This window comes from Heliangelus exortis, chromosome 4 (genome assembly GCF_036169615.1).
Source record: "Heliangelus exortis chromosome 4, bHelExo1.hap1, whole genome shotgun sequence".
NCBI classification, from domain to species: domain Eukaryota; kingdom Metazoa; phylum Chordata; class Aves; order Apodiformes; family Trochilidae; genus Heliangelus; species Heliangelus exortis.
Window position 1 is genome coordinate 13289285 of NC_092425.1, and position 26963 is coordinate 13316247.

The 26963-nt window shown below is 38.1% G+C and overlaps 1 protein-coding gene across 13 annotated transcripts in view; it reads left to right on the forward strand.

The window, feature by feature from the left end:
* The window catches only part of RAPGEF2 (Rap guanine nucleotide exchange factor 2), a 180103-nt gene that overhangs the window by 2051 nt on the left and 151089 nt on the right, over positions 1-26963 (forward strand). Inside the window, exon 1 of one of the 13 annotated variants that reach the window (XM_071743068.1) lies at positions 11138-11156. The exons of the other annotated variants lie outside the window; for them this stretch is intronic. The gene's annotated coding sequence lies outside the window, so the exon portion shown is untranslated. Of the gene's footprint in view, positions 1-11137; positions 11157-26963 lie in introns of those variants that run through there. 13 annotated transcript variants of the gene reach the window in all.

Sequence of the window (26963 nt, forward strand, 5' to 3'; positions counted from 1 at the left end):
GAGTGACACTGGCAGATGATCAGAAACCAGTTGGTCAAGTAGTGGGGCCACCAGGCTGGGCTTGTGACAAGATCTGTGCCATGGGGACTGTTAACCTTTCTCCTGTCTGGTTGGTCGACCCTGCACTCTAGAAAGGATAACAAAAAAAAAAAAAAAAAAAAAAAAAAAAAAAAAAAAAAAAAAAAAAAAAAGACTGAAAGTAAGAAATGACGCAGTGAAGAAATCAACCCTAATGCAGGGATAAAGCTGGTGTGAAGGACATGGAGCAGAGAGCTTTGTCAGGAACACCAGGTCTGCTTTAGTGCTGTATGACTTCCCAAATTAGCAGACTGGACGCCTGCTGGCAATAGCCACAGGAAAAGAAACCCACCCTTAAACCCATGAAGCTGACACTGGCCAAAGTAATCCACAAATAAGACCAAATTTATGGAAAGCGTAACGCTCGAAATACTTGAAACTGGTGATTGATCAGATGTGCCTCCTGTTGCTGCTGGGGAGAGCAGGGCTTGCAGCAGAAAACCTGGCTGGCATTTTTGCCAACTGCTCATGTTGAATTGTGTATGTTGAAGAGTTTTCTTAGTCTGTTTTTCTGATCTGAAATTTTTATTTTACATCAGCAGTGAAATTTGAAAGAAATATTTTTATGCTTCATATTTTTCAGTCATGCAGTAAAACAATAAGAAAAAAAAATTTCTGTAGAAAGACAAAAAGTGGAAAGAGACAATATGTTTATTATGTATATGTCAGTACAGGAAATGGCAAGAGGTGTATGTCAGTAGCGTGCTCGCTGCTTACTTGATCAGCTAACAAACTGGGACTCAGTTTCTCAGAAATCACAAAGAGGTAAATGTGTGTTTGACATTACTGTTCACCTTGGATTGTTGCGGTGCAAATTTGGCAAAATGACTTCACTGCATGCTCAGTGGGATAGCCAGCTCCTGTTTGTATCCACAGCGTTGAGAACTGCAAAATCTGATGTACATTGTCAGAGAAAGCAAACTTTACTTTGCATGAACTTATGAAGTGCAAAAGTCTCTAATTTTGGGCTGGAAAGACTTTTTTTTTTTTTTAAGTAAACCACATATTCTGCAGTTGCTTAATACTCAGATTCAGATTGATGCCTGGTCCTTAAATTCATACCTCTTTGGTGTATCCTCACTTAGAGTATTTCTGAATTTTGTGAATTACATCTCAACATCCTACTGACTAAAGAAGCTTGAAAATAAGAAAGGAATATCTGTATGGCCTGTACTTTAACGTGCCCGATGTATAACAGAGCTCTCCTATTTAATTGCTTTATTAAACTATTCATTTTCTCTTTGAAGATGTGAAGTAGGAAGTTAACTACTTTGGGGAATCTAACTTCTAAATGTTCATAAATTACAAATGGTTTTATGCCCTTAAGCAGTGAGCATTAGTGATCTATTTTTTTTTCTCCAAACATTATCTTATATGAACTCTTGTAGCTTTAAGACTTTTCAAAACAAATTCCTATTGCCATCATAGTCCATCTTAGAAAACAGGCAGTTCTATGCTGCTGTAATGTAATCTGAAAAAAAAATAGGGCTGTTTTTGTTTTCAAACAAGAGAAACGGAGGCCTGCTCTTTCTTTATCCAAACAACTCATTTGCATGGCATGGTATATGAATAACTAGTTACCTCAGAAGCTCCACATACTACTGCACTGTTTTCATGCCACGTAGTGACGTCTGCAGGGAGAAAATTTTTTAATGTATGCCTTGTCTGTTAGGTGCTTAAGTTATTTTTCTGGAAACTGCTGGTGTGATACATTGAGGCAATTCAGTATAGTATTGATGAATAGCAGTGAAGTGTCAGCATCAGACCATATCAGGAGAGGGGAGGGGGGAACTGTACAGTTACCCTTAGTTGGATCCTACTGCGTCATTTAATGTCAGGAGACATCTAAACAGGATGCCATTGTTAAGCAGATATTCCCTTCTCAAGCACTCAAGAGGAACAATGGTTTAATTATAGGATGTACCTATGCTTTTTTCCAAATAAACTTTCAGCTTGTTCCCCAGTTGGGTTATTTTTATACTTGTGACCAGTGGTAGCATGATTGTGTGCAATCTTCAGATAAACCAGGAATGAACATTTCCTTCTTGCCATAGTGATCTCTTAGCAAATAAATAGGAGGCGGTCTAGTTTCATGGGATCGTAGGAAATAAACATTTTATTTGTGATCCTACCGTAAGGATTATTCTGAGTCTTTAAATTCATGCTTATTGTGTGTATGTGTATCACTTAAGGACTAAAATTATCATTTTCACAAGAGCTTATTTGGAATTTCGTTCATTAGGAAAAAAATATTTAAGAGCTTGGGTTTTGGTTTCAGGGTTTTTTCTGTTTGTTTTTTGTTTGTTTTTTACTGTCAACATGCATGTTAACTAATTTTTTTGATGCTAGTATTTAGCGAGGAAGGTGGTAACACTGTTACCATGCAGCTGACAGCAGTGGAATGCTGAGAACTGGTTCTGTTGCAAAGTTCTCCTGCCTGTTCTCTCTGAGATCTGACACCCTGAAAAGCGTAGGGCTGTGACTGCTGATACCTGATATTTGGCTGTATTACATTGATAGAATGGTCTTTCCATCATGTGACTTAGGGCTTTGTGGTTATTCAGGAGTATCTTTAGTTTGCAAGATTTGGCGTTTTGGGTTTTTATGGTCGAGCCTGTTTGGATAACAGACTCCTACCTGCACTTCTCATGTTAGAGTTCAGGCTTTCTGCTGGCTACAGTAACTAATTCTCAAGTGTGGGCATGATTCTTAAGTTTTTGTTAACATTTTGACCATGGTTAGTAATGCAGCTTAATGAAGAAGGGCTACTGGAAGCTCTTGGTCAAGGCACTTTCCTGTTGCTTGGCAGTTGGCTTGAAGTGAAGCTGCCATCATGCAGTCAGCTTTAAGGGTAGTTGGTCTGAGCAAGTGAAAAAGCCCTCTAGATGCTGCAGAATTTTGGAAACATTTTCCAAGTAGTTAAAGACCCCCCAGAATGTCTGAACTGCAAGTTAAGTGTTGCCTTTTGGTGTCGCTTGGGCTGTAAGTGGGGGAGAGATGAATGCAGATAACACAGAAGTAATAATCACGTGTATTTATAGACCTTTGTCCACAGAGGAATGTTTTGTCCTGTTTCAGCACTTTACTGGGGGGATACAAAAAACAAAGTAACTCTTTGCCAACTAAACAGATAATCTATTTGTTTACTACAGAAATAATCTTAGAGAATTTAGTTTTGAAGTAAGCATGCATTTTTTTTCTCTTAATCTTATATCTCGAGCTAGTATTATGATGCAACAAAACTTCATGCCCAGCAAATTTAATTGTATGAATATGTCTCTTTGTGGCTGATAATTAAAACTGAAAACCCTTGTGTAGTTCAGATTTTCTTGTGACCTCTATAATCTCAGTCTGCTGAAGCAGCCCTGGAATGCCAGATTCTGAACTTCCACTGTCAATTTTCATGTCTTTTCCAAAGCTAGGGGTCTGTAGTGCAACAGGCTGCTCCATATCCTGTTTGTTTTGTAAGAAAATATATTTATTTTCCAGTTTTCTTGATGGAGAGTGCATTTTCTCATAGTCATTCATACCTTTGTCACCAAGAGCTTTGCAATTGGGAAGAATGTAGAATTTTTTACATTTCTTTTGCAACAGTTCTCTCCTGTTTCATAGTCTGATGCTTTCTGCCTTTATAGACATTTCTGTGTCCTGTAGTAATATGAGTTTCACCAATGCTTGCAAGGCCCTTGATATGATCAGGAAGCCTTTACCCAGCGAGCAGAAATAGCTGATACAAAGTTATTTGTTGCTGTAAACACTTGTCTGCTTTCTCATTACATCAGAAGTTTGCAGCTGGGTTAGCTGCACCTATCTGAGCCAATTTCAAACGAGGTAACTTGGAAAGTGAGGGTTTAAATGTAGCACTGATAAGCTCTGCCTGATTTCCTACTTGATTAATCATCTGGTAGAGTTTGCTTTTGATTTCTGCCCTGTTGTGGCTGCAGAAGTGTTTGCCCTGGGTTCAGGCTGAGTACTTTCCTGTGAGCTGTGAGCATGTTTTTGACAGCCCTGTGGACATTCTCTGCTTCATGCAAAAGCTGGGAACGTGATGCTGCTGCCTTGCCTTCCCATGGTAGTTTTGCCTGGGAAGGTCACTGAAGTGAGCAGCCTGTATTCATTGGGCCTGAAGCCCAGGGATCCTCATCCCAAGCTTAATTTTGTCTCTTGGTCTACTAACATGCTGTTGAGACATGAGTACATGACAGTACCCTCTGCTGGGCAGGGCTGGTGCCCTTGTCCCACCCATCACCACTTGCCTGTCTGTGGGGACACTGGAGAGGCTGCGGGAGAGGATGTAATCACAAGGCAAGACTAATAGCTAGGCTTGCCCTTCTGCTAAGCCTAGTATTAAGCAAAATTGTCTGTTGAACCTCTGAAGTAAAAAGACAGAGTTCTTTCTTGTCACGGGAGTGAATGTGTCAGCAAAAGTAAATGGCACGCAGGCATCTTCCCCAAATCATGTCTTTCCTAAGTAGAAGGATACAGTGTTCTGTGGATTATGAGATTATTCATAGTAAACACTACCTGGAAAAAAAGATTTAAATGTAATCTCTGAGGATGCTTTATTTTGTGCTTTTTACTTTAAGAGGTTAACCAAGGTTTTGTGAAAGTAGTTACTGGTTCCTGAATTTTATTATTTAAAAAAATCTACATACCTAAAAGTCTGTACACTTATCGGAGTTACTGAGTGGCAGCAACTAATTAATTCTGATGAATTAGTGCTCTGATTTTGATAGTTTTTGTTCACTAAATCAGAATACTGGTACCTAATCTGTGAGCATGTTTCAAGAATAACCATATGTGTACTGAACAGGCATTGTAAGAACTTTGACTTCCTCATTGAGGGTTTTTTGTATCCTCATGAGAAAATATAGTTTGTCTTGTGTTTTGGGAACTTTCCCACAGTAGGAGATCTAATTTTTGCTAGGCATTGTTTGGGAATTCAAAAGGAGCACTGGCAGAAAGATAGCTCTACAAAGATGCTTTGTGAGGGGCAGCTGAGCCTGCACGCCTTGTTTGCTGCAGTCAGTGTTGCAGATTTAATTTGCTGGATATATTTTGCATGAAGGGATGTATTTGAGTAAGTCTTGAAATGGAAGTGGTGCTCCGCTTCCCTTTTTTTTGAGGTTGGTGGAGTTGACCACTTCTTGAAAAGGGATGGAGAGGAGCCCTATTGCAGTGCTTTTCTTACAGTTTGCTTTTGGAGTTAAAATTAGTGATTTTCTCTCTCTGGGTATCTCTGTTCTGCCTACATGTGGATGTATTTCTTTTGCTCAGGTCAGACAAGACGGAGATACGCAAAGTAATTTAATACTTGATTTTGAGCAGTTTTAAAGAATTCTGGCCTTCAATAATGAGCAGCATGTGTATCATTACCTGATCAGAACAATGAAAGAATAAGAGAAGGTTAAAATACTTAAATGTTATTAGGTAAAAAAACAAAACAAAATAACCAACACCAAAACAAACCAGCATGAGGTTATTTTTCAGCATTGATAAAAATTGAAGGCATTTTTTTGTGTTGGTATTTCTCTGGCTAGCAAGATTTCCCCATTTTTCTCTTATTTGTACATATGCTGATTAACACAAGCTACACAAGATAAATGCACGTGGTATCAGGGTAAATTTCTTGGAAAAGGGTATATTCAATTTCATGGAAGATGCATTGCTTGAGTATGACTGCTGTTGACTGTCTTTATCAGGCTGTTTGTTTCCATTTGCTTGCTTTTTGTGTGTCTTAAAATTTAAATAAGCTTGTTTTAATAAATAAAAATATTTACTTCAGAGCTATTTCTGGTTTACAAAGTGGGAAGATAGATCCTGTTCCCTGTGGGATGAGGCTTTAAAACTGTTGAGGGTGCTTTATTTTGTTCCCCTGGCACCCCTATTTTTAAGGGTATTCTTGCCTCTTCTTTATTTTCCTTTTTTCTGTACCTGGGGAGAAAAACATTAGTACAGTCTTTTCCATTTGAAATCAGTCATTCGGACTTTGTGTCCTGTTAAGCAAAAAAAAAAAGCAAAATGTAGAGGGATAAAACGAACATGGTTCCTAAGCAGTTGATGGGAAAACAAGCCTGTGTCACCAATATAGCTGGAAGAAGCTTCTTGAGATTTGACTTGCGGAAATTAAAGGCTAATATACCACAATATACCATTTCATGGTATATTGTACATGTATTTCATGGTATATTGTACTTTTCTAGCAGCAAAACTTGTTTGAGAGCTTTGTTTCCCATACTGATGTTCTCTGGTGCCTCATCTGTGGCTATCCAACTGTTCGTGAGGCTGCAAAATAAACAGGATAAGTGATACAACCGCAATAGCTGAACAAAACCAAAGTGACATATTTGAGAGGTAGTGCATGAAAGTTTTTTCCTCTCTGAAATCTAAGTGACTCAGCCTGGTTTAGATTATGTCTCCAAATGTCAATGTTGGTGCAGCCGAAGGTGTGAAGACTTGTGTTACAAGACTGAGAATAAATGCTTATGGCTGTATGTAGGAACCTCTGAAACAGCTTAACCCTCCTCCAGAGTGAACATGGTGCTCCATTTTCGAACGCCATTTTGAGGTGTAAAATTAAACTGGATGAAAAATTACCGATTTATTCTTGATGCATTTCCTAAACAGAGATTTCTTTTTTTTTCCACTTATGAGGCGTAAGCACCAAATGCTTCTTGAGACAGAAGTCTTCCATTTCAGTTTGTTCTTCCGAATATTAACTTAAAGAAAACTTCTGTAATAAGCCTCTAGCTATATAAGGTTTTTCCCCCTTAATACATTGCAATGGTAAGAAGCCTGGGTAGTCCACTGCCAGTCTTTAATCACCCTCAACAGCAAATCACAATGTGTGACAAGATCCACTACATCACTTCAGCTTCAGGGTTGGTAAGAGATGCTAGGACCTGATACATTTTTATATTTACATTGCTTTATTGCATGGTAGCTGCAAAATGGATGCTGATGGGCTGTCTTCCTTGGGGGGGAGGGAAAACAAAGATGTAAAGTGAAACTTAATTTGCTTGTGTACAAGTGAAGTGACATGCACAATTTTCTTTTTAGTATCTGAAGTCTACTGGGACTATAAGTACCCTATAATGTTGTTTTGACTTTGAGATAAGTGGTTAATCTTGTCAGGGAACTGTTCTCTCACCTGAACAGAACATTTTCTCAAAATAGCTAATATTTCTGAAATCAGTAGTCCTTTGGAATTGTGTGAGTAAGCAGCACTCATTTGAGGGGTACATATGGGAATATACAACATACACAGTAGTAAATATTTAGATACCTTTTGAGGAGGAGATTTGGCTGTGCAATAATACAGATTTCTTTGTGTCTGTTGTTCATGTTGCTTTCAGTGCCCCAAGGGCAGGCAGGCACTGTTGGAGCAATCACAGTGCCTGGTCACTCCTACCTATGTGCTGTAAATCCTTTAGTTTTTGAAGGTAGCATGGCTATAGTCATAGAAGAGAAGAAATATTTTTGTTGTAATGGTTATGTCAATATTTTGAAGCCATGGTATTTTACTATGTTTACATATGTTTAAGTATCATGGTCCTTGGTGTTGAAATAGTGTTGATCTTTAAGTTAGCAGCTGCAAAATTAACTTGTGGTTAAAATGCATTAAGTTGTATCATAAAGTAAGATCAGGCCCCACAGCAGACAAGGTGGTAGTGTTGAAGTATTGCAGGATTCTGTGACAGCTGATTAGAAAAAGGTGTCATTAAAAAGTGAGAGGGAGGAGCTGACTGCCCATGCTGGCTGTGCTGGGGAGCTCTGCCTGTGGAATTGTTCCTCAACTCTAGAGGAACCACAGTCTCTAAAAAGATTAAAAAACTGGAAGAAAAATGCAGGTGCCAGATGTTGGTGATGCAGAATGTGTGGCAAAGATGGTTTATGTGGTTAGGCTTTTTATCCTGGTTACTAAAGTCATAACAAGATGCTGAAAGCTGAAGTGGATCTTGAGACATTGTGATTTCCTGTTGAGGGTGATTGAAGACTGGCAGCGTCTCCAGTGAAAGCAGTAAGTGGCCCAATGATTGAATCACAATGAATGAAATCACATTCTGTAGTTAAATATTAATTTAGCTTGTGGATGGAATAGACGTTAAGAACACGGAGAAATGGAGTTTGATTGTGCAGGTTCCTTTTTGACTGTAGTCTCAAAGGAACAAGGAGCAAATGTGTCTTAAAAACAATAAACATATTTACAGTTCATGGAGGATGCTCTGAGTATGAAACAATAAATAAGATTTTGCACTGATTAATGATGAGTGCTGATCAAGTGCTTTCTCTCTGCATTTCACATGTGCCATAGGTATGGCAGCACCAGCTCTGTGCTGATCAGGAACTTGCTGGAATGAGGGTAACTGAGTTTCCATCTTTGTCAGGGCTTCTCTGTTACCACTGAAAGCTGCTAATTAGTGCCAATGCATTGTTTTAATTCATCATGATATAGTTTGCAAATGCCAACTGCTTGGTCCCAGGCCACAGAATGACTACCAGATGACTGTCAGGTGGCAACACAATTCTAGCTCAGTTGTTAAGAACTGTTTGAGGTAACAATGCCAAGGAAATGCTGATAGTCATTGTTGTAGATGTTTGCCAAGGTGGAGGGAAGGAATATATTCCATCTCTGTTCTATTTTAGGTAGCCATTTTTTTTAGTGCTGCTCCTATTTTGCCAGACTGAGCATTGATGGATAGTGGGTCACCACTAAATCCTTTTAAAAAGACTAAGATGACTTTTAGAGGACTATTACTTTAGGTAGCTGAAAAACTTCTAGAAGACTGGACACTGGTGGAAAATATGGTTGTGTACGTGACACAGTGATGTATAAATGCCTTGTTAGCTTTATAAACCAGTTCATGTTTTATAAGGAATTGGAGATTTGGGGTAGAGTACTTTTTTTTAATCCATGTGAGAAGACAGTATGTTTCTGAATGCCCAAGTGAATTAATAATTCTTTTTTAAATTTTACCTTCTCTTACTTATTCCTTGTACCTAGCCCTGTACAGTGTTTTAACCTCTGTCTTAAATAATTTTGTATCTTGTAGTTTCTCACTTTCTAAACCTCTCTAGGTGGTGTTTTTTAATTTTTTGCCTTGAAGTCATCACTTCAGATACTTTTCTTGCTAGGAAAGCACTTGGATAGAAACACCAGGATGCTTTTGGCTAATGCTTTCATTCCCATGGATTAGTTTCTGAGTGGGAAGTAAACTCCTAATCTGTGAATTGCAGCACAGCATACATTATAGACATTGCTGTGCATTTCTGAAACAAAAAGTAGAGATGCTCTCAGTACATCTTCATCAGAATTGGCATATGTCAAATTTCCAAATGTACTAAGTTGATAAACTAGCAGTGCTGTTTAAAAATCTAAAGTTCTTATGTGAATTTATATTCTGTTCTAAGAGGAAATAATGGCACTTTCTTACAGTCCATTTTAACTTGACAGTAAATGAACATTTAGCCATGACGAAAGTAACATGGTTTACAGTGACACAGCCTACAAAAATCCAGTTGGATTTGCTGTTGACATTGGCCCATGTTCCAGCCAGTGAGTTACCTTACATTTCTTTTGAACAAAGGAGGCTTGTTTGAAACAGGTGCTCTAATAGTTACCCTGGCTTTTATAAATAGCTTTTAGGTGAAGTATTACTTCTGTTAGCTGTGGATAACTTCACAAGGCGTCTTGGTTTATTGCAAGAGGTTTGCATTAAAAAAAAACCCCAACATCTCGGCTATAGCTTTGTGATGTTTACTGCCTCACACATTGCCATTTATTTTTAGAGTATGCTTGTGACAATTTGTCAGCCAGATCTTGGCCTGTCACCTCTGCTGTTAGCCACTGAAATGCTGTTCCCAAGATGACTTTTTAAAAATTATACATGGTGAGTTAATACCTACCCATGGTTGTTCCGGGGTACTTTTAATTTTGGTAGGAAATGACATAGCTAGAACTTGCCAGCTTTGCAAAAAAACAGAAAGTGGTAGGAAAAAAACCAAAAGAAAGACCATTTCTAAGTTTTGTGACCATACCATGATGTGTTAAACTGAATTAATGTGTTAGAATGCTCGTGAAAGTCTGTGGTAAGTTGATGGAGTGTGTTGAAAGGCTTGAATGCTATGTATGAACAGCAGTGAATCATATTTCTAAATTATTTATAAAATGAGCCAGGAGATAGGGAAGGAATAGCAGGACTGGTATCTAGGCTGGTAAGATGTGGCTACTTGAACATTGTGCATTACTTTAGGAAAACTGTATCAGAATTCTTGTAAGGAAAAATGAAAGTTCTGCTTTATACAAGTGACATCTGATATCTTACTTGATTTCTTTTCTTCTATTTATAGATGTCCTGAGTTTTGGATTTATCTGAAAGCTGAGGTCAGGAAGTGACTTCCTCCAAAAATACTGCTACTTGTGGTTTTCTGGCATGTTCTCTTCCCTCTCCTTCTCAAAAGGAACCGTACAGAAAATATTTTTCCACACTAAAACACAGATCCTCAGTTTTGCAGATTTCATGCTCTGACTGCAGTATATACTGCTTCACTTTACCTAAAAAAATGAAACTTTAAAAATCATCTCTTTGTACCCACAATGAGTTGTAGGATTTTGATTAACATGAAAAAGTCAGTAACCATTTAATTTGAGTCATTACTGCTTTGAGTGGAGTCTACATGTGGGATGTGGAGGCAGAGGAACAGTCTGTATCCTGTTTGGTGGGACTTAATTTTCCATGTGGTTTTTCAGATTACTTTAATGACTTTGTTTTAGACAGGAGTGTGTATATACCTGGAGGAGATGCTCATCCCTTCCCTGTGCTTCTACCAGTCATTTAAGGTTGTGGAGGAACTTAAATATGAAAGGTCTCTCCCATCTTGGAGATTATGAGAATAACAAGCACACGGTCATGAAATCCATGAAGTTTTTGTGAGTTCTGGGGTGTGGAAGAGATTCTCCCCAGCTTGCAAACACAAGGCAATTACTTAAACCAGTCCTCTGAGAGAGTATGGCAGTTCTGAGGGAAGCAACGATGTGGGAGTGCAATTAATGCTTTTGCAAGCATTTTTACGTGCAAGTAAGTGGTTTTGTCATAGTTGGGGTTCAGTGCAAGGTCTTAAACTCAGGATTGATTTCTCATGAGCAGCCCTGTTTATTCAGTAAGGTTTTGCTTCAGAGTAATTTAACTTGCATGCTTATGGTGTGACCACTTACAGCAAAACATGTACCTTAAATTACTTTTGAGGAATAGCTATTGCTGTAAAGAATGTAAAATTATGTGATATTTGAAGGCAACACTAAAATCTTTAACTAAAGGCTCTGTCTCCAAGTCTGCTTGTGGTGTTCCTCTCATTTTTTTATTTATGTAAAACCACATGCTTATTGAAATTACTAATGATGAGGAACTTTTTGAGTTACAGATTCAAGAGTATGCTATATTGACTTATTTGAACTCTTATCATGACTATTTTGTCATTTGATTTTGTCTGATACTGCCTTATACTTCCTCATGCAGCAAACTAAACTGTATTTAAAGTTAGAGCTGTCAGCAGTAGTTGAATATTTTCCTTCTTCTGTCTGTTGTGTAACTTTTTATAATGGACCTGATTTGTGCTTATAACTTCACCTTTGCTTTGACCAGACTTTGTGGTCTGTTGTCTTGAACAGGCTTCAAGAAAACAAATTATAAGTTTGTCACTGTTTAACAATCTCATCCTCTCAGCTTCACCTCAGTGTGTGGTGCCAGTTGAAAGAAGCTTATGAAACCAGCTCTTTATTTCAAAGTTTTCTTAGGTGTTGAAATTCTAAGTACTGACCAAGCTGTTTTAAATCTATCCCAAAAGGTAAAGTGGTGTTTTTTAAGAAACAATCACAAGCAAAATCTTTTTCTATATTCAACCCGGCTTGGTGCCCTGAGGATAGGGATATCAATTTTTAATTCTGTATTTAACTAACAGATAAGGAAAAAAAGGAAATATTTTTGATGTGAGTCCCAGCGGGCTTGTGAACTGGACTTGCTTCTTTTTTCTTGGCCAACATCTTCTATAGACTCTCTAGAGGGAGAGTAACTTGTGTTTTCACAATTCGTCTTTTGCCTTCAAATAGCAACCGTAGTAATTAGGCTGCTTTAATGCTTTTCTTATATTCTTAACTGCTCACCCTGTAAAATAGCAGGGGACCTACAGTAGAGACAAAAAAACCCTTAACATCTACGAGCGTCTGTGTCTTGTCTTCCCACTGTAAAATGTAGAGGGGTGGTCAGCATCTTTTCAGGTGCTTTGCTATCTCTTGAAAGTTGACCTTGAAGCTCGTGGAACCAGGCTGCATGTTGAAATGGGTAATTTTGTACTCAATTTATTGAGTAGAACTGGTAGCTGTAAAGTATGGTGAGGGGCCACGTGGTAAGTGCTGAAGGTGATCCTTTCCTCATTCACTGTGCTTCTTAGTTTAGCATCTGGATGCTCTCTGAAATGTCAGAATAGACATTTACCTTTCCAAATGGATTTGTTTTGTTTTGTTTTTTTTTTTCCAGAAGAAAATGACAAAGTAGTGGATATAAGTAGCTGTAAAAGGAAGATCTAGTTCTTCTGTAGATGAGCTCTGACTGCTTCCAGTGGCAGACCCTCACCCACGGTGGTCTGCAGGCAGCGCAAGGGTGTTTGGCAGTGGGTTGGTGACATTGAGGCATTTCAGGAAATTCCAGCTCTAAGGACAGCATGGACCTTGTTTATACCTGCATTGCAGCTGCTCTGGAATGATGACCTGCTCAGAGTACACGTGCAAAACTTGAGGGTGCTGCAGTCATGAGTCATTCAGAATATTTTAGTTAGGAGCCTGCGGTTCCGGAGCATACACTGACTTATGGTAGCTTTTCAAATGGATTCCAACTTAATCACTCATAAATTTTTACTTTGAAAATATTCAAAGGAAATTATTCCTATGGAATTAATTTACTACTATAGTTAATCTTCTGAGGAAATCTGTGAAGAAATTAGCATAGGTTTTTACTGTAATTAAAAAAAAAAGGGGAAAAAAAAACCCAAAAGGAAAACGAAAAAAAAAAAAGGGGGGGGAGGAAGGGAGAAGTAAATAAGTGATGTGTGAGGCTACCTGCTAACCAGAAGACTGTCTTTTGGTCCAAAGTAGATGCAGAAAATGGAGTGAGAATCTTCCAGACAGGGGCAAGATAGTGACCTGATAAAAAGCCAGATATAGAAAAAGTGTTGGACAACTTGATACAGCATCAGCCACATGATGAGCTTAAGGCTTCTTTCTTACTGTGAGAATCTCCTAGTTAGTATCAACTGTGATTTTTCTTTTTTCTTTTGTTTTCTAATTTTTCTGTATATTCTTCCTTTGCTTCCCATTCCCTTCACAATTCTGTTTGGGGATCTTTTTCTGATTATTTTGTGCTGCCAGTAGGCAGCTTTCTAAAATTTCAGAATTACTCACTTTGATTAATGAACAGATCAAGAAAAAATGCACTGCATTTAGGGGTACATGTGGATCTGGTCTGTCATAATCACTAAAGTGTACTTATGGACACACTCCTCCAACCTAAAAAATGCCCCTTTTATACATCCTATATACTGTCACAATTGAAGCATGAGATATAGTGATTGCATTGACATCTCTTAGTGTGCTGAAATAAATAAAAAAAAAAAAACCTAGGATTTTTTTTTTTTTGCTTGTTACTTATGGAGTATCTATTTAATCGGTATTATTTTCTTTACATTTGCATTTTTATTTAAAAATAATATTCCTAGTAATAACATAATACTGAAATGACACACATAAAAATACAATCATAAACCATTCCTAAACCAACAAAAGATTCTGTTGAAACACCTGTTAACACTTTGATAAAATCAAGAAAATGTCATTGCTGTCCTAAGGGGTGTATGTGGTTTCTTTGGTTTTGTTTTATTTAGCATTAACAATAAATGAGTTACTGCAACTTAAACTAACATAGCTACACTGAAACTGTACTGATTACTTGCATGAAATGCTCAAACAACAGCAGTGTGCTCTAAATACGCAATTTTAGAGTGTTTTCTGTTAGTTTGTTCTCATTATGATGGATCTCTCTACATAGTGTGAATTGAACATATAGTTCAACATACATGGTACAGTTCAATTGATTTAGGTGAAATTTCATAATGATTCTGTTTCAACAAATGAAGTATGTTCTTAAAAAAAAAAAAAATCACAAAACTTCTCCAGTTGGAGCTGGAGAACTGATAAATACCATAAATGAGTGTAAGCATGGGGATGTACTTTACAAGTCAGTATTTTGTATCTGGGGTTATGAGTATCAGTTTGTCTTTCCCCTGGTCTGTTAAGGATGCAGCCTAGAAAATCAGCAAGTAAATGATTGAAATATTATTCTGGTTTTGAAAATACAGATGGCATCCAGAATTAAGTACTAATAAATAACTGTTAATATGCTTAGTTGGATTTCTATGCAGTTCTGAGAAATTAGCTTTATCTCATGCATTTTCTGTTAGTTGCTACTTGTTTGGCAATTGAAAAAATAGAGTTGGGAAAAATTGTGTCTCTGGATACTTAGACAAGTTCTTGTGGTCAATATAAACTTTGAGAGTAAAGGGTGTGTGTAAGCAAATCTTTTAATGTCAAAGTGTTTTTTTCTCTATTGTCGTTAGAGCTGGGAGACCAAGCAGAGGATGTGTGCTTTTTTTTTTTTTTTTTTTTTTTCCAGCTAGTTTCCCTTCTGATAAACAAATCTTCCAGTGTGTATTGTTGTGTCCCCATCCCTTAAGCATCACTGGAATTTACATTACAGCCAGTGGTAGGTGTGTAGAGAAAAAACCCTTTTTGGTGTGTCTGCATTCAGCCTATATGGCTCTTCTGTAATTGCCACCCTGTGGGCAGCTGAAAGGTGTTGCCTGTTTAACAAGGCTTTATGTTGATGGGACTGGTGGTAGAATGCTGTTTGGAGGGGCCTTAGAGCCATTTAAGTTAGCTGAGTCATTAATAAGTTAAATTTAAAACACCACAATCACCTTATCTGATCCTGTCTTTCTGCCACCCATAAGCACCTACTTTTAATGCTCCCTCAAGAAAATGAGTTTTGCATATCTTCCACTTCTTTAGGGATAATAGAAGATGGTTTTGATGCCCTGGATGTTGACTTGCTGTGACAATGTGTAAGGATGTGTTGTCTTTGGGAGGCAGTGCAGTTACTGTGCATCCTTAAGTGAGCTCTTGGGTCTCCACTGTTAGCCTAAATGTGAGGATGATTTAAAAGCTTTCACCAGGCAAACCTAATAGCAACAAAACTGGTTGTCAATGAAACAATCTTTGCAATCTGGATGACTTAAATTTTTTTTAGGGTGTGTTTTATTATGTGTAGCCTGGTTGAGTCAAGATGTGTGTGTAGGTCTGGATTTTACTAGTGGAAATGGATGATTTTTCTTTTGCATTTTCAAGACTCTCTGCGTCAACCTGAGAACTGCTGTGTAAGGCTTTCACTGAAGTAACCATCTGTAATTTTTTCTTTTCCTTCAGAAGGAGGAGAGCACCTTGTAACTCTGTAGAATGCATTTTGTAGACAATTACTGTTTTTCTGTGTTAATACAGCCTTTTCTTCCTAATGGAAGAGCCAAATCCAAGAAAGACAGTTTGGTATCTATATTTTGTCCTGTTTACCTTAAGAGAAGCTTAGCATAGCTTAATAGGGGGAAAAAGAATTGCTCACATGCAGAAGAAATTTTAATGGCCAGCTTGAAAGTGTATGTTGGATCATATCTTATGAACAGGTGTTAGTATTTAAGAATAAGATGTCTACTAATTGCTCTCTTGGACAACTTGGAAATATTAGCTGCAAGCATTTAAAAATGTTAATAAACTTCAGCCCACTAGTCCAGACAGTTCCTGAAGGCTAAGGAAGCTGTTAAATAATGAAGTACAGTCGTGATCACCAGAAACAGCTCTAACAGCCAGCGGAGTCGGTACCACTTCGTGTGATGTTTTCACGTGTAGTAGATGAATATTAACCATTTTAGCAGGAAGATGTCTTTCTAAGAGCCTGGTGGTTTTTAAAAGGCTAATCCACAGGTGTACAATATAGGAAAAGCAATGAAAAAGGTGAGAATAGTGGGATAGGTATACAGAGTACATATTTCCAGGTAGCTCCTCTCCCTCCCCCCTACTCCCACCCCTGCATCTGTGAACTGTCCCCTCCAGCCATTTGGCATTTGATTTGTGGCTCTGCAGCAGGACATATTGTTTCATTTACTGTCGTGGCACAAGAAAGTACCTTTCAGAGGAGGTTATATAAGGGGAAAGCGAAGGACTTGAGTTCATGTTGGCTGAGCCCATTTTGTGCTTAAAGACAACTGAGTTGGGTTTCAAGGTAATGTAATGAGTTGTGCTAGAAGCAAGGATGTGAATATCTTTTATTGCAAAATAGTGTGAAGAGCTTTTTCAATATGACCAGCTTTTTTTTTTTTTTTTTTTTTTTTTTTTTTTTTTGTCCATCAATGCTGTGTGTGTTTGCCCTCCTCCCCTCCCCGGTTTCTTGCTTGCTTTCCAGTCTGGGTAGAAGTGTGCTTTAACTGGAAACAGATTTTAGCAGCTCCTTGATTTAAGTGAATGGTATTGTTAAAGCTGTCCATCCGTATACACTGACTTTAGAGACGATGGTGTCATACTTATATTGCATACAGCACTTTAGCTGTGGTAGTTTTTAATGTCTGGATTGCCATTCTCAGAGAAATGTCAATGATGTTCTTCTGCACAGTAGTAACAGCTGAACTTGCGCTCTGATGGGTTTTTACACCAGCAGAAATGCTTTTAATCATGTCATACCACCAAATATTCAATTTGTTTTGAGGAGTGACATGAACTGTACTGGCAAAGCAGCTTTTGCAGATGTCTCTGCTCTTGTCAGCTTGGTTTGACTGCCATCACAGGCTGTTCTTTTTATAGACCTGTCTGGAGAGAGAGGGAGTGTAGGCGGGATAATAACAGCTTTCATTTTGGTGAAATTTAGTGGAGTGTTTGCAGTCTTCTTGGTGTCTTCCTGTACAAGAATTGCTTTACCAACAAATTAAATAAGTGTTAAGCTAACTGATCTGCAGGTGTTCTGAACTTTTTGTATGTTTGTGATATTGATAGGTGTGCCTCATCTCACAAGGCTGCTTATTTGCAAGAGAAACTTAAACTTAACTTTTTCCAGTAGATTCCAAAAATATGGTGCAGCTCACTATGAACCCTACTGTAAAGCAAAAAAGGGTGAGAGAGGAATGCTAAGATGATAAATATTGGTATATGAAGCCATTTGGCTGACTAATGCCTGTATTTCATATTTCAGGAGTATGAGCAGAGGCATGGGTCTTTTGTAGTATTTTTCTCAGATCTTATTAGTCTGGTATGGCTTTAAAAAATGTAGTGCTGGTATTGTAATGGGGAAAAAAATACATAGATTTGGGATTGTATGATTGTGGCAGGGGGCAATAGAGTTTCCTGTGTGGAGGCCCAGTATACTTTTAGGAAATAAATAATGAAAAAACCACCTTTCTGTATTTTTATGGTTGGCTACATGATTGTGCTTAGAGGGGGAAAGTTAAGAACTAGATAACCTTTTTGCCTCTCTTTAATTGACTACATAGTATATGTAAATACAGGTCTGATACTTGAAGTTTTTGTTGCTTAAATAATTGGTTGTGACAATTTGAAATTGAAAGCAAGATTGCTAATGTTATTTAAAACAAAGAGCTTCAAATTTTGATGAAGCTCTTTCCTTTCCTCTTCCTTTCGATGGAAGGACCTAGGTTTTTATTTCTTTAAAAGCAGGCAAACCCCAAGAAAACTGAAGGAAGTTACCCATGCTGTCATCAGTGGATACACTGCTACAACTGCTTCAAAACGGGGGGAACATCCAAAATTAATAACATTAAATGCAACTTCTAAGCTTGAAGAAAGTTAATAAAACTTCAAGATCTCCATTATCTCCCAGTTTCTTCTTTTATAGTGAAGATAGTCTCTCTTATTTCCATACAGAAATGTGATCTAAACCTGAAAAAGACCCAGTCTTTTGTTGACATTGGAAATGAAATACATTCTCTCCTTGGTATCTAAGACAGCCAAGCATTTTTGTAATGATCTTGACATGTTAAGGGTAGGGTCTGTATTTGTGTTTGGAATGCTCTTCTCTCAAAGTCTGTATTTTATGCAAACTTACGTGGAAATAAAAATAATGACATAATGTTCATAAATGCTTTAAAAGGTTTCTTTGCTAATTTTTGGTGCCCAGCTGTACTAAAGAGGGAGGTTGTATTTTGGTAATCTGAAAAAAATCCGTTTCCATCATAGCTAAACAGTAATTTTAGAGACAATGCAGCTTGTGTAAACTGCAAAGACAAAAAAATAGACTTCCAGTAAAATCGTAAGTGTTGTTTGTTTTTCATAGCTGCACTGATGCTCACAGGAAGGTTCATGATTTGTTTAATTAAAACTTGTTCTGTAAACAGTGGAAAAACTTAGCATTTTTTTTTTTTTTTACTTGATGATTCTTTCTATATCCTTTGAAAACTGGTGTGCCAAATTTGACAGGAAAACTAACTATGCGTTTTCTGTTTTCTTGTTTCCCACACCTGAAGTTGAGGGAACTTCTTTAAGTAGTCATAGCCTAGGTTTACCAGATTTAAATGTGAATCATTTGCCTGCTTTTGACAGCAAGCATTTACCAGCACGTGCTGCGCGTAGCAGAGAGGGAGCAGCAAGTAGATGGAGTGATCCGTCAGCAGCTGCCAAAACTGTACACTGGATTTAAGCCATAGCTATTAATCAGCTCTGCTATGAACAGGGAAAAAAAATGCATCAGAAGCCTTTAGGGCGTTGGGAGGGGAAATTCCTTCACTCTGCTAAACAGAAAAATATACTTTATTTGGTCATAGGGCAGCTTCTTAAGTTGTCTGGACTAGTGGAGTTGCCTTAGAACTGCATTTCACTTTGGTGAATTTTAATTTGTTGCAAATGTACTCATGAAAAAGTGTTTTCTAAAAATGCAACCGAGACCATCAGGATTAATTTATTATCTTTTAACTGAAGCTGCAAAGATCTAATCTATTAGGTTTTCTTTGTGTTTCCTCAGAACAGAGAAAGGAGGACATGAACCAGGACTTGTCCTGGTGCTTCTTTCAGGATTTGCAAGTTCACTTTACACCTCTTCTGAATCCCAAGAAGATAATGCTGTAGTATTTCTAAGTTATAGATTATATAACACTGAAAATCACTGAGGCATCCTTTGCTTGTGTGCTGATGCTAACAAAGCAAAAGTTGTGCTGGATTGAAAGCAGAACTCTAGAAATGGGTATCTTGGTGGAACCTGAAGAAAACGTGTTCTTCAGGTTTATATAAGCTACCCATATTGCTGGAGTTGTTCAGATCTAAGGGGATGTGTCTGGCAAAACCCCCACAGTGAGTCACAAACATTTTTCTCAGGAAATTTTGAATTTCCATTTGAGGAAGTGGGTTATAAATAACCTCTAAGGAGACTGAAAATTCTTTATTTTATATAAAGTTTTAATAGTAGAAATGAGATTGCCCAGAATTAATCAAATGTAAGCCAGTAGTAGTTGTTCAGGTTGCAAAAGATTATTTTTGTTTGTTGAATGTTTTTCTTGATCACTAGTGGTAAAAGAGTTGCAAAGATCAGAGAGATCTATTTATAATGGTTCTCTGTTTTGATTTGCTACTTAAAACTTCTAATGAGGGATTTGGAAAAGAGGATAGGAAGTATAAAAAATGAAAGGCCTAATATGTACCAGTATTTCTCATTTATACTTGAATCAGTAAAAGCTGGACTTTTCTTAAGAAACTGTTCCTCGTAAACTGAAAATTGAAGCTACTCTTGGGTCCTGTAAGGAACGGCTGCCTGGCAGCAGCCAGAATGTCACTTGTATTGCATCGTGACTTAAATAGGTACCTGTATCTTCTGGTACAAATCATAATACCAATTATGCTGTGGTATTTAGCTGTTGAATCACTTACATGAACCTGCATATTTGGTTGAGTGCTACAAAGGGTGGTATTATTTCACACGAGACGGATATATTAAAAGTTTTCAAAGATGTTTTGGAGATGGATGGATGGTTTTGCTTCTGGTTTTCAGCCTAAACCTATTCTAAAATGTGGCCTTAATATGAAAATAAACTTGATTGTACATGTATTTGCGTATTTCTGTTAATTTGGAAGTGGACAAGTCTGAGTTTCCCAGGTATTACTATCTGAAAAGATCTTTACAAAAAGGACATTTGTGGCTCATGTTTGTGAAGATACCTGGGGACAACTGACAAGTTAAAGGTGTTTTTACAGCCTCAGACTTTCTCCTGCTGCATATAGCTTTCTGATAGCATAAGAGAAAAATGACTTGACAGCAGCAAAATGGGAAGAAAGACACTGTTCTTCCTTTGAGATGTTTCATTAGGCATCCACAGAGGAAAATGTGCATTTGTTCAATCTGAGGGAGGGGAGTGGGGACCAGGTAAGGACTTAAGAAATGGGACCTTGTAAATATTGGAAAACAAATTCCTGAAAGAAGAGGCCACTGTTAGTGAATGATGGATGCTACTGCTTACTTTTGAAATGAGTAGGAGTAGTACAAAACCAACTTACTTGACAGTACTGTCTTACAAGCTTCTCTACCTTATTCTACAGAGTTCTTGTTTGCAACAGTGACTGAAGGGGAATCTTAATGTAGGACAATCCTAAATTAGTACCAAAATGTGCAAGAAAGAATGCTGCTGGTATCTTAGTCCTGACCCTCCTCATGCTTTGCCTGTTCTGTTCAGCAATTATGCTGTCAGGGATGCTAACTGATTGGCAGTTATGCTTTGTGTGTTGGACAAGTGATTGATGGAAAAAAACCACAAAGTCTTTGTGGCTTTGAAAGAAGCCTGATTTATCTTTGGCAGAATACATAGAATCATGGAATTTTATGCCTTTATTTAAAATGCAGAATTTAATTGAAATTAATACTTGTATAGCAAATAGGAAGGAAGTAAACATTGTAAAATAAATATGCAGATGTATTGTTTTCTAGGCTTTTTAGCTTGCTTATTTATGATACTGCCTAGTAATGGGAAAACTGTAAGTCGGAGTGATCTCAGTTGAATTTTTTGAGGTGATCCTTTCACTGTCTCAAGCCAGTAAAAGATTAATATTACACTGTAATTAAATATTGAGTTAACACACAAAATCATAGAGTGGTGTGGGTTGGAAGGGACAAGCTAGTTTCAGCCCCCCAGCCATGGGGAGGGGACACCTCCAACTAGACCAGGTCGCTCAAAGGCCCCTCCAGCCTGGCCTTGAACAGTTCGGGGATGGAGCATCCACAGTTTTCCCTGGGCAACCTGTTCCAATGTCTCACCACCCATATAGTGAAGAATTTCTTCCTTATGTCTAGCCTAAATCTACCCTCTTCCAGTTTAGACCCATTACTACCCCTTGATGTATCACAATCCCCCTTGTGGAAAGTCCCTCCCCAGCTTTCCTGCAGGCACCTCCAGGTACTGGAACGCTGCTATAAGTTCTCCCAGAGCTTTCTCCAGGCTGAACAACCCCACATCTCCCAGCCTGCCTTCATAGGAGAGGTGTTCCAGCCCACTGATCATTGCTGTGACCCTCCTCTGGACTCACTCCATCAGCTCCCTGTCCTTGTTGTGTTGGGGGCTCCAGAACTGGACACTCCAGTGCTCCAAGTAGGGCCTTAAAAGAGCCGAGTAGAGGGGGAGAATCACCCCCCTCAACCTGCTGGCCTTGCTTCTTTTGATGGAGCCCAGGATATAGTTGACTTTCTGGGCAATGTGCATGCACATTGCTGGGTCATCTCCAGCTTTTAATCAACCAACAACACTGTGTCTCAGTGGAAGACTAAGTACTATTTGCCTGCCAAGTTTGAAGACTTAGCATTGTCCTATCTGATGCTGATCTTATTATAAATGCCTTTCTTACACCAGCTTCTCTTGTATTTGGATAGTTTTAGGAGTTTTTGCTGGAATTTCTGTAGTACTGAAATATTTTGTTGTGTGTTTCATACTTCTGTCATTCTTCCAGGTGCTGGACTTTCCAAGGTAAAAATGTATTTCTCTCTCTCTGCTGGAAAGACTGTGCTGTGTCATATGAGCACATTTTTCACGTACACTATCTTGATACTTATCAATATGCTCAAATATTTTAAGCATGTTGAAGTACCTAACTCTTCCTTGCAATTTTTCTGTGTACCATTTCAGGTTGACTAAAAACCTTTAGTGGCCAAGTGATTTCAAAGGATACACAAAGATGTCTTGTAATAAGGATTCTTGAACTCTGTGGCATGATTATACCAATCTACAAAAAACAATGTTGTTAAAGAAAGGATGTGTATACAGTTCTTTTGGGGGTGATTAAAAGAGGCCTAAAATGCCCTCTTCAGTCCTGATCCTGTGAATTAATTTAGCTCGTGGTCTTGAGATGTGAGCTTCATGCCTTGCTCAGATGCTTTCCAACAGTAAAATAGTAGTTCTGAGTATATAAATTATATTTGTATTGCTTGGCATCTACCCTTTATCACCTTAACCTCTGAGCTCCTCTTTTCACAAAACCTGTCTTTGTATGGAGTGGTTTTGTTCTACTTCTGTAGTTATTATGGATTTTGGGAACCATGACCAGCTAGGTTTTATAATAAGGTACTTTAAGCCTGTAGCTTGGTTTCACAATCCTGCTTAACACAAAATGTTGTAAAAATAATGATTTGATTTTGAATGATATTCTGAAGGAGAAAGTGAGGTAATTTACCCCAAACAAAATAAGTAGGTAGGTTCCAAGGGAACTTAGAGTTCATTAAAGGTTATTAGTCAAACGTCTAACTTCTGGCTTCCCCTGTCATGCAGGTATTTTCATGTCACTGATGCATCTAAAAATAGTGAACACATTCCCATATTTTTGCACGGCTCCAAACAAAAAATGCATCCTGTTGATCATATGAAAAATCGCATGCATGTGTACTTTAAAAAACAAAACAAACCAAGCACAAACTGGTTTGTTTTCTTGAAGATTAATGTTGGGGTCAGGAAGAGAAATGTTCGCAGACAGGAACTGTCAGATTTTTTTTTTTTTTTTTTGAAACAAAGACTGATCTTCAAGAAGGATGAAATATTTTATTCTGTTCTTTATGTTTACATGAGCCACTGAGTACCATATAATCTAAATGGAAAATAATGTAATGAAAGCTGTTTTTTCACAGTATTTTCTACCTGAAACCAAACGTGAATGATTCATGCTTGGTCTTTCCAGATGAGAAACTCCTGTTGGGAAGTCTAACATGTTTAGACCAAGCACAGCTCATTACAGGACTATGGATATTCTATAAGTTGTAACTTGCTTTACCGTATGTCTATGCTCAATCTTATACTTAGGCTTTCATTTTTGGTCAAATTGTGTGGTGGTTGGTTTTGGTTTTTATTTATTTATTTTTTTTCCTCTCCTTTTTTTTGTTTGTTTGGTTTGTTTTGGTTTTTCTTTCTCCAAAACCAGAAACAAAATTCCAAGTATATTTTATAAATGTCTGCTTTTGTTTATTACTTCAGTTAACTTGCTTTATGTGGTAAAAATGAGTTGTACATAAAGTCTTGAAGTATAGATTGGTTCTTTTTCTCCTAGAAAATATATAATCCAAATAATGACATTGTCAGGAATTGACTATCAGTATGTGTCACGGTTGAGGAGGAAAGGAGCGATGGCACTGAGGGCAAGATGTAAGCCTGAAACATACTGGAAGGCTGACTGTAGCATCAGGATGGACACAGGCTTCTGATGAGTTTGTTGTACTGGAACCTCAAAGTATTGGAAAACCATTGCTAAGTGTTGTAGGGTAGTGTGTACAATGTTTCAGTATCTCAACACGTTTCAGTATCTCAAACTGTATCTGTGACAGGATGTGAATTTGACACCCCTGTTGGAACAGCATGTACAGAGAGATAGGAATTTGTATGGAATAAACCAAACACAACCACTGATTCTTGTCTGACTTGGACAAGTCACTACTGAAGATACTCCTGCTGATTTGTAACACTTCCTAAAAGTAGCCTTCAGGTATTTGTCTAACTCTGTTCTTCTAGCCTTTTAAAATTATTTGACTTCTCACCTTCTTGTCATGACCCTTTACCTGCTTTGACTCAGTAAATTAACTGATAGTCCTTGGAAGATGTCCCTAAACTCCTCATTTTGAGTTTGCAATTAAAGGATGTAAACACAGGAAGGATTAACTTTAGGATGCTTAGCTGTTAGGTTTGCTCAGCTTGGTGGGGATGGAGGGGGAGGAGTGGGGAGGAAAGCAAGGAGAAAAGATGGTTGTCATGGCTTGCAAGTGTTTTCTGTCCTGCAAGTCAGAAAACCCTACAGAGGCGGGAAAAAAAGGTGTTTACAGAATTAATGAAAAAGAGGAAGGAAGACAAGATGGAATAAGAATATTCAGAAAGTCCATTTCTAGTAAGATACTGCTTAGAGAAATTTTTCTGTTGGAGAACATCAGAGATCAGACTGACTCATTGCTGCTTGGCTGCACGGGGTGGCCAAGGATGTGCTGTAAAGGAAACTGGTGTGCATGTGCTCGGAGAGGATGTGCCAGTTGATGCAGTGATAGTCTTCTTGGCTCTTAGTTTCTCTGATTCAGTTTTACAGCACAGCTGCTGTGTGGGACCAGCTCCTATGCGCCACTGTTGCAGTATTTATGAAGTGCAAATGAATAGGATTCGGCTTTGTTTGCAGCAAGGCAGGCTAGAGAATAATAAATGGTAATTGTTTGGTAATGAGAGAGGTGTCACTTCCTAAATGAGCTTAAGCTATGCTTTTCTTTTAAGCAATTGTAGTCTTTTGTTTGCTACAGAAAATGACAACTTTTACATAACAGAAAAAGATGGTGTACAGATATTACTGCAACACTGAATAAATCTCTTCAAGTATGATCTCATTCAGTTCCCTAAATAGGTTTTGTCTTTACCTAAAGCAGCAGCTGGGATGTTGGGAAGTGTGAAACTACAGAATTCTGGCCTCCCAGAAAGTGCAGCAGTGCAGGTTTCTCCCTGTCTGCACCTCTTGAAGTTTTTGCCTCTAGAAGTTATTTTTTTTAAATGAACCGAACAACTTTGAGGTATGAAAGCTGGGAAAAAATGGGATAACACATTTCTTTTAGAAGTACTAATTCTTGGTAGTGGGAGTTACCACACTCTGCTATTAATGTCAGTAGTTTTAAAGCTGGATTCACTGTGCACACTTCTTAATGCTGAAGAAAAAATTTAATACAGGAAATCCTGTTTGGATGCCGCTGGGAGGAAACAAAGGAGCCTATTTCAGAAACACACTTATTTGGCAGAGCCAACAGCTGGTTTTGAGCCCTTGTTGGCAGACATTGATAGCTCGGGCTGTCTGGGGGCTTTTGTGTGTGTTAACATCATGGCTTCTGTTTTCCTGTTACCTTACTTGTATTGACGTCTTCTTGAATGCCATTTTTAATTACTACTCCACAGCACAATTATGAAATGGCCCCTTTGCATTCCAGATTGTAGACTCTTATGGAATTAGAATAATGTCATTGGACAATTTTGACCTGGAATTTTCCTTTCTGTACTCAATGCCAGGAGTGTGATTGTTGGATACATTAATCAAGTGAAGCAAGTGAAGGGAGCAATGGAGAAGGCTGAAGTTCTGTTGAAATTATGCTGGAGGACGCTGAATGACTGATATGCAGGCCTTAAAAGGACAACCCAGAAGGCATTTAAATGAACCATTTGAATGATTTGAACTTTGATAGAAGCCTGGATTTTGCTGCTTTTACTTTTGGAGGGGAGGTAGCTAGTTAGCAGAAATGTGTGGTCTAGTAGCACTGAGTCTGGGGAGACTGCCACTTACACCAGAGGAAATTCATAATCTGAATAACTAGAAAATGTTACTTGTCAGTAAGTGCTTCAGGCAGGGGAAGAAGGTCTGGACAGACTCACTTGCTTGGAATCATAGATTGAGTATGATTTTATACTGGCAGGTGCAGAAGTTGTAGATCTGCTTGTGTATATGTGGCCTGTGACCATCTGTATATGGTGGCCTACGGGAGATCAGACTGGTGGTTCTGCATTTAAAACCAGTGAATAGCACACTGCGAATTCCAGGTATTCATCTTTTTCTGGAATGTGTTGAGGTATTTGACATGATTTAGTTGCAATCCAGCTTTTTGCCATGAAAATGTTTAATGAAGATGGGCAACTCTCCTTGGTGTAGGTTATCGTGATATTCTCTGGTTTAAATCTCATAGACAGTGAAGTCTCTGTACTTGCCTGGCCCAGCTGGTGTCTGGATTTAGTGACTGAATTATATTCCTTCGAAATTTCTCACTTGGGATCAAGAGGTTCAGTGTTTGTAACAAATTAAAGTTTTTATGAGCATCTTAATATTTTAAGTGTAACTTTAGTAGCTCCTCTAAGTTTATTATTGTGTGCCCAGTCTCATTTGTAGGCACAGGACTGAGTTTGCAGCTCCATTTCCTCTTCTCCCCACTTTCAAAGGAATCTGTTTATAATTCAGCAAAGCAAACAACTTGTCAGTACCCCCCCCCCCCCCAAGGTTGTATAACTGTTGTTAAGCAAGAGAACTACAGATCTGAGAAAATAGTTGTTATTTTCCTAAAGTTAACTGGTTTTGCCCTTCTCACTTTGTATGAATGAGGGGAGGGAATGGAAGCATTCATTTACAGTAGATATATTAAAAAAGAAATGATAAATTGGGGAAGTAATTTTTAATCTATGAAGAAAAACTTCCCTGTCTTACTGATTGTGGTGGGTTTATTGAATGCTGGAGTTATTGTGAGGTAGCCCTGCTTCCTCTGTTATCT